Below are 5784 nucleotides of genomic sequence, written 5' to 3'. Positions count from 1 at the left end.
TCTCAGAGATACATTAAAAAAATATATATATATATATATATATATATCCTATGCTATTTTTTTCAGATAGCTAATTTTCGTGTGTTGCAGCTGTATTTCTATACAACTTCAACAGAAGAAGAATGTAGCATCATATGGATGTGAAAGCAGTTATAAATAGCCTATGTGACGATAAAAGTTGTTTGGTTAACATCAACAAATAATCGTGATAATAATCGTGATCACGATATTGATCAAAATAACAGTGATTATCATTTTGGCCATAATCGTGCAGCCCTATGTCATCACTCGCAAAGTCAAGGCAACCAAGTATACAACAGGGCGAGTACTACTTGTCACTCAATCTTAGCATTGTGGACACTGAATTTGATGATTTTACTGTTAATCCGACCCCAAATGAGACAAGAAGCTAACGTTAGCAAACGCTGCGGTCCCTCTGCCTCCCCGTTGCAGGAGCCGCTGTATTTTCCTCCAACATGCTATATTAGCGGTAGCTACTGTTTTAAAACTGTGTTCCAGGTTAGTGGGGGTGCATACCGCTCAAAACAAACATGAAAAACGTAGCTAGTGTGTTGTAAAATGAGCTGTGACGTTAAATCACCGGTTTCAGGTAACCTCCCTACGATTTGCTGGATGGTTTCAAGGTAACAGTCAGTAGCTAACATTAGCGGAAAAGCCCGTTGACAGCGACGTTTTTTGTTCATAATTTGTGTGATTTTGTGATTCTATAAAGAAAAACTACACGCTGTTTTTGATGTAACGTTATTTTTTTACGTTAAACCCCCACACCCGCACTTGCCACAGCTGAAAAAGATTCTAGAGGAAACACTGTATTTTCCAGATATTGTGCAGCCCTAGTACATTGCTAGTCACTTTAGTACATCTTCAGCATGGCATCAACATAGTGCAAGATGCATAAGGGTCATCTTTGTCTAATTGTGTAATCAGCCGTTTAGGGGGCAGCTTTGTCTGCCTTGCTAAATTCATAGTCAGGATCACGTAACGTCACATGAGTACATCAGACATGTGTTCCTGACATAGTCGTGTTGAGTGTTTGCGTTACAGTGTCTCATGTGTGTGTTGGGGACAAGTCATTTCAATTAGGTTGTACTGTTTCTTCTTCACAGAAAAAAAAGTGGCAGGCCCTATAGGGATGTCTCGTGTGACCTTAAGTTATTACAGCCTCACACTAACTGGAAGCCCCAGAGTGGTCACACTCTTTACTGTGTCACTCCTCCTGTGACTAAACCCACTGTGCTTGTTTTAATTCATTGGATTTTCACAGCTGGCAGCCAAAGGGAATACTTAGCAGGATAATATAATAATGATGATGATGAAGACGATGAAGAGTTTACCTGACGTCTGAACGGACAGATAGTAGGGGTGTGGGGAAAATCGATACAGCAAAGTATTGCGATGTTTTCAGTGGCAATACTGTATCGATACACAGGCGCCAAGTATGGATCCCATTTTGCAGCAGTAACATTGAAGTTATATTGAAAAACAGAAAAAATTATCATTTTTGTTAAAACAGGTGTCAATAAAGTTTTCCTTTTGGGGACATCATTTGAAATTGGGAAAATAATTAGAAGTTGGAAAAAAGGTTATAAATTGCAACAAATCAGAGTATTGCAATATGTTTAAAATCGCATGGCATAGGTATCGTGACATCGGGAGGCATCTGGTGATTCCCACCCCTAACAGACAGACGAGCATTAGAGGGTGACAATTTGTCGGGACTCCCGCGGGTCACGTTATTCCCGCGGTTACGGGAGTCGATTCTACTTTTGGTAACGTGATAGGGACAGAATAGAGGATAGAAATGGGCACCAGCGGGACGAAGAAATGTGTGTTTTGAGTGTGAGATGATCTCGGTTAGGAATTACGTCATGAAATCGCTTAGGCCTGCAGGTAAGGCATGTACAGCGTAGCCTAAATTTCCGAGGCAACCTTATTTATGTCACCGTGATTAACCAAACGCACACATGCGGTATCTACTAGCTAGTTAGACTCAGACCTCGACTCAGACTTCTCTTTTTATTAATCGTTTTGGGATGACTCCCGCTAGGAAATTGAAAATTCCAGCAGCAGTTTTAGCAAGAAAAAAGAAATAAAAAAATAGATAAAACGGACAGTTTAAAGACAACAAAATAACAATGATAATAATATCAACAATAAGAACATTCGTCAAATAAACAAAGAAAAGACCATAAATTAATATTAAAGTGTCAGTGTTGAGTCCAGTGTTAAAGTGATAAAGTGACCAGGTGTGAATTTAAGTCCAGGTGTGCATGTAGAGTCTAATAACTTTACACAACAACGGGAGCGGGACGGAATTCGGGAGTCATTCTCTTTGGATTTTGCAGGACGGAATTTTTTTCGGGTGGGGCAGTCACGTGATCGGGATATGACTGGAGTATTTTTGTGGGCTCGGGATGGCATGGTTCCCGTGTCACCCTCTATCGAGCTTGTGCTAGCATGCCGGGGTTTCTGCAGGGTCTAAAAAAAATCCAACTTTTAGGCCTTAGAAAGTCGTAAGTGTTCATTGAAATGTCCTTGCAACACTTTACAATGTTCTTATTTACAGGGTGTTGCAGTTCTTTCTGTCACAAGTCCAATTATAATTTGCTGTATTACGACTAAAAATGTATTTGTAAACTCATATTGAAGCTAATCTCGACACCAGTCTTATAAGGCCAATGAAGAGATCATTCCCTGGGAATTATTTCAGATTGCAGCCGATTTTTGACCGGATCGTCTCGGGACTGAGACAGCCAAGTTGCAGTTGAAAACGGCAATTGTTTTTCCGGTGTTATGCCTAAATCTTGGACCCATCAGAATGTGTCACTGTAGAGGTTTTCTACCTGCTGTACATTACTTTTATGACTTAGCAGTAAAAATAGGACCTGGGCCTATCTAAAATTAGTGTACTTTTCACTTTAAGTCTTGTTTTCTCTTACAGATCATTTATGATCATCAGATGGAACATTACAGAGTTTCAAAAATATTTAAAAGTCTCATATACAGTAGTCACTTTAAACCCAACACAACTGTCCTGGGGAGGGTTTTCTAAATCCATGTTTAGTCAAAGAAGTAGCTTCGTTGGAGCTGAGCTCAGACAACAAAACGGCATCCAATACGTGTGAATGTGATGCCTCTTGATCTTAAAAAATATCACTCACTTGTACAAAGTATTTCAGTTCAACCCTATTATCTTTATTGCCACCAAGACAAAGACAACAAGGGCAGGGACATCACGTCTTTTGAAATATGATAAATCAGATTTGAAAACCAGCATGGGGTGGTACTTTATTTTGAAGAATTTCTGGAATATTTGGAGGTCAGCTGGGGATGATCAATCGGTCACTCAATCGGACAAGTCCACCCGCAAAAATCATGCAGGCTAGGGTTAGGTGAGTACTGACTTAAATAAGACATCAGCCATGATTGCTAATATTTAGATAAGTGGCTGAGGGTGCGTGTGGAAATTGAAAGAGCGGCCCATGCATTTAACATGAGGCGGGGTTGAAACTGGACAGAGCAGCCATGAATGTTTCATTAGCTCCAGAGTTTATTGTGTGTGTGTGTGTGTGTGTGGGACTGAGGGGAAACAGCGGGGTGTGGTGGAAAGTGAAGCTTCACTAATATGATGATAAGGTACTGTGACGTTGCTTTATACAGTCTGAACATGTTTTACATCCTAACATGCGTGCCCTCCTGCGCATGTGGGCCTTCTCTTCCTGTTCCCAGGTGGTGCAAGCTGCAGCCCGATAGCAGATGTCAAACTGTGTGTGTGTGTGTGTGTGTGTGTGTGTGTGTGTGTGTGTGTGTGTGTGTGTGTGTGTGTGTGTGTGTGTGTGTGTGTGCGTGTGCGTGTGCGTGTGCGTGCGTGTGTGTGTGTGTGCGTGTCGGGTCCTGTCACACTTCTCTGTAGAGACTGCAATTTGCAGGGCTGCTGAAAAGACATTTCACATTTCAAACTGCTATAATACCAGACACTTTGTTTTGGGGAAAACCTTTTTTAAAATTTTATTTTTATTGACTCTCAAGGAATCATATGATGTGGATAACAAGTTAGCACTGGCGCATGGAGATGTGTGTTTAACAGCTTTTGTTAAGAAACTAATGTAAATCTGTTGAAATTACAGAAACAAGGTTAAAACATCACAAAAACATCAGAAAAGGCCAAAAAAAAACGTTTCCAGCATGGAGATGAGTGTTAAACAGCTTCTGTTAAGGAACTAATGTAAACCCGTTGAAATGAAAGAAACAAGGATAAAACATTACAAAAAGATCAGAAGAGTATCAAAATGTCAGAAAATGGCAAAAAAATCTAAAATACCCATCACAATTTCCCACAACCCAGGGTAGCATCCTCAGATGTCTCATTATATCTGAACAACAGTCAAAAAAACTAAATAAGTGGACTATCATTAAAGTCCAAGGATACCAGTAAATGTGTAATGCTGGCACCAGAGAATTGTAAAAACAAAAGTTCGCAACATACATACATCGCCTGGACACAGTTTTAACCTCTGAGCCATCATCTTTTATTATTTTTTTATTATTAATCCTTTATTTAACCAGGAAGTCCCATTGAGATTCAGAATCTCTTTTACAAGAGAGACCTGGCCAAGATAGCAGCCAAATCACAACACATACATAAACGCCAAGTTACATTTTCAAGGTAAAAAAGTACAAAATGTCAAAAAACACAATTAGACTCTCAAGATCTACGCAAAGACAGTATAGAAGCGAGACACCCCAACTCAGAGTAGTTTCCTGTCTCTGTGTCACATGGGCTCCGCCACAGCCACGCCTCTTTAGGAGACTAGCAAGTCCTGAGTCTTTTGATTCCAGTGGTAGAAGTGAAAGTGCGCACAGAATATTAGTGATTCCTTCCCCCCCATATTTTCGCCCCCCCACCAGTCTATTTTGACGGGAAGACAACACTAGGGTTAAAAAAATAGTAATGGTCCATAATATGAAATTGCATTTTGTATTGGACAATGTAACCTTTTCTTGAGGGAGAACCACTAAAACACCCCTCCAAATATGTGCACCTAAGTCTTCCACAAACCTAGTATAGGGAAAACATTGAAATGTTTTTTCCTATACAAATGTTTCCATCCAGAAAGTGGAACATGTCCTTTTACACCTGTGTGATGAGTCCCCTCCTCTGTTCATGCTGTGTTCTAACCTGCTGGCTCTCACAGGGACACGATTAAGCCAATTGGGGGCAGATAAAGTGAAACAAAGGGAGAGTGAAAGGAGAGGTCCGAGTCCTGCTGGTGCTCAGCCAAGAGGGAATAATAAGGCCTCACACTCTTCCTCCATAGTAAAGCTCCATCTGCTTAACTTCATCAAAACTTCATCTTGTTAATTTGGCCTTTTATTAACATGGGGGTGGAGGTACACCTGTTACATCATTATGGTATTTTAGAATCAATATGTGGGTGCAAAATTGATCGTATAATTCTCATGGCCAACAATCATTTTGGTAAATGACATTACAGCCTGGCCAACAGTAGATTGTGGAGACACATGGCTGCCAATGTTTGAAAGTTTTAAAGGTTACTTAATTTGAGATGCACTCTTTTGGCAGATCAACTTTACACACTCCGCTGCGTTCACTGCCATACTGCTAACTTTGTACTCAGCGACAAACACTCCTCCCTCTCTACCGCACCCCACTAACATGTTGGCTTCAGCTGCCGCTTGTGCGTGTGTGTGTGTGTGTGTGTGTGTGTGTGTGTGTGTGTGTGTGTGTGTGTGTGTGTGTGT

At 40.6% G+C, this 5784-nt stretch overlaps 1 protein-coding gene and 2 long non-coding RNA genes across 3 annotated transcripts in view; 2 read left to right on the top strand and 1 right to left on the bottom strand.

Annotated features, from left to right (window-relative positions):
* arhgap39 (Rho GTPase activating protein 39) overlaps window positions 1-5784 on the top strand; it is an 85865-nt gene that overhangs the window by 21455 nt on the left and 58626 nt on the right. The window lies entirely within an intron of this gene.
* The window catches only part of LOC117950577, a 16360-nt gene that overhangs the window by 5801 nt on the left and 4775 nt on the right, over window positions 1-5784 (top strand). Inside the window, exon 2 of the long non-coding RNA XR_004657946.1 lies at window positions 4149-4155. This is a non-coding gene — a long non-coding RNA (uncharacterized LOC117950577). The remainder of the gene's footprint in view (window positions 1-4148; window positions 4156-5784) is intronic.
* LOC117950575 overlaps window positions 4715-5784 on the bottom strand; it is a 16904-nt gene continuing 15834 nt past the window's right edge. The window contains exon 3 of the long non-coding RNA XR_004657944.1: window positions 4715-4725. This is a non-coding gene — a long non-coding RNA (uncharacterized LOC117950575). The remainder of the gene's footprint in view (window positions 4726-5784) is intronic.

Source organism: Etheostoma cragini, chromosome 9, assembly GCF_013103735.1.
Source record: "Etheostoma cragini isolate CJK2018 chromosome 9, CSU_Ecrag_1.0, whole genome shotgun sequence".
Taxonomy (NCBI): Eukaryota; Metazoa; Chordata; class Actinopteri; order Perciformes; family Percidae; genus Etheostoma; species Etheostoma cragini.
The sequence above is the reverse complement of the archived record's forward strand: the minus strand, read 5'-3'. Positions and strand labels throughout refer to the sequence as shown.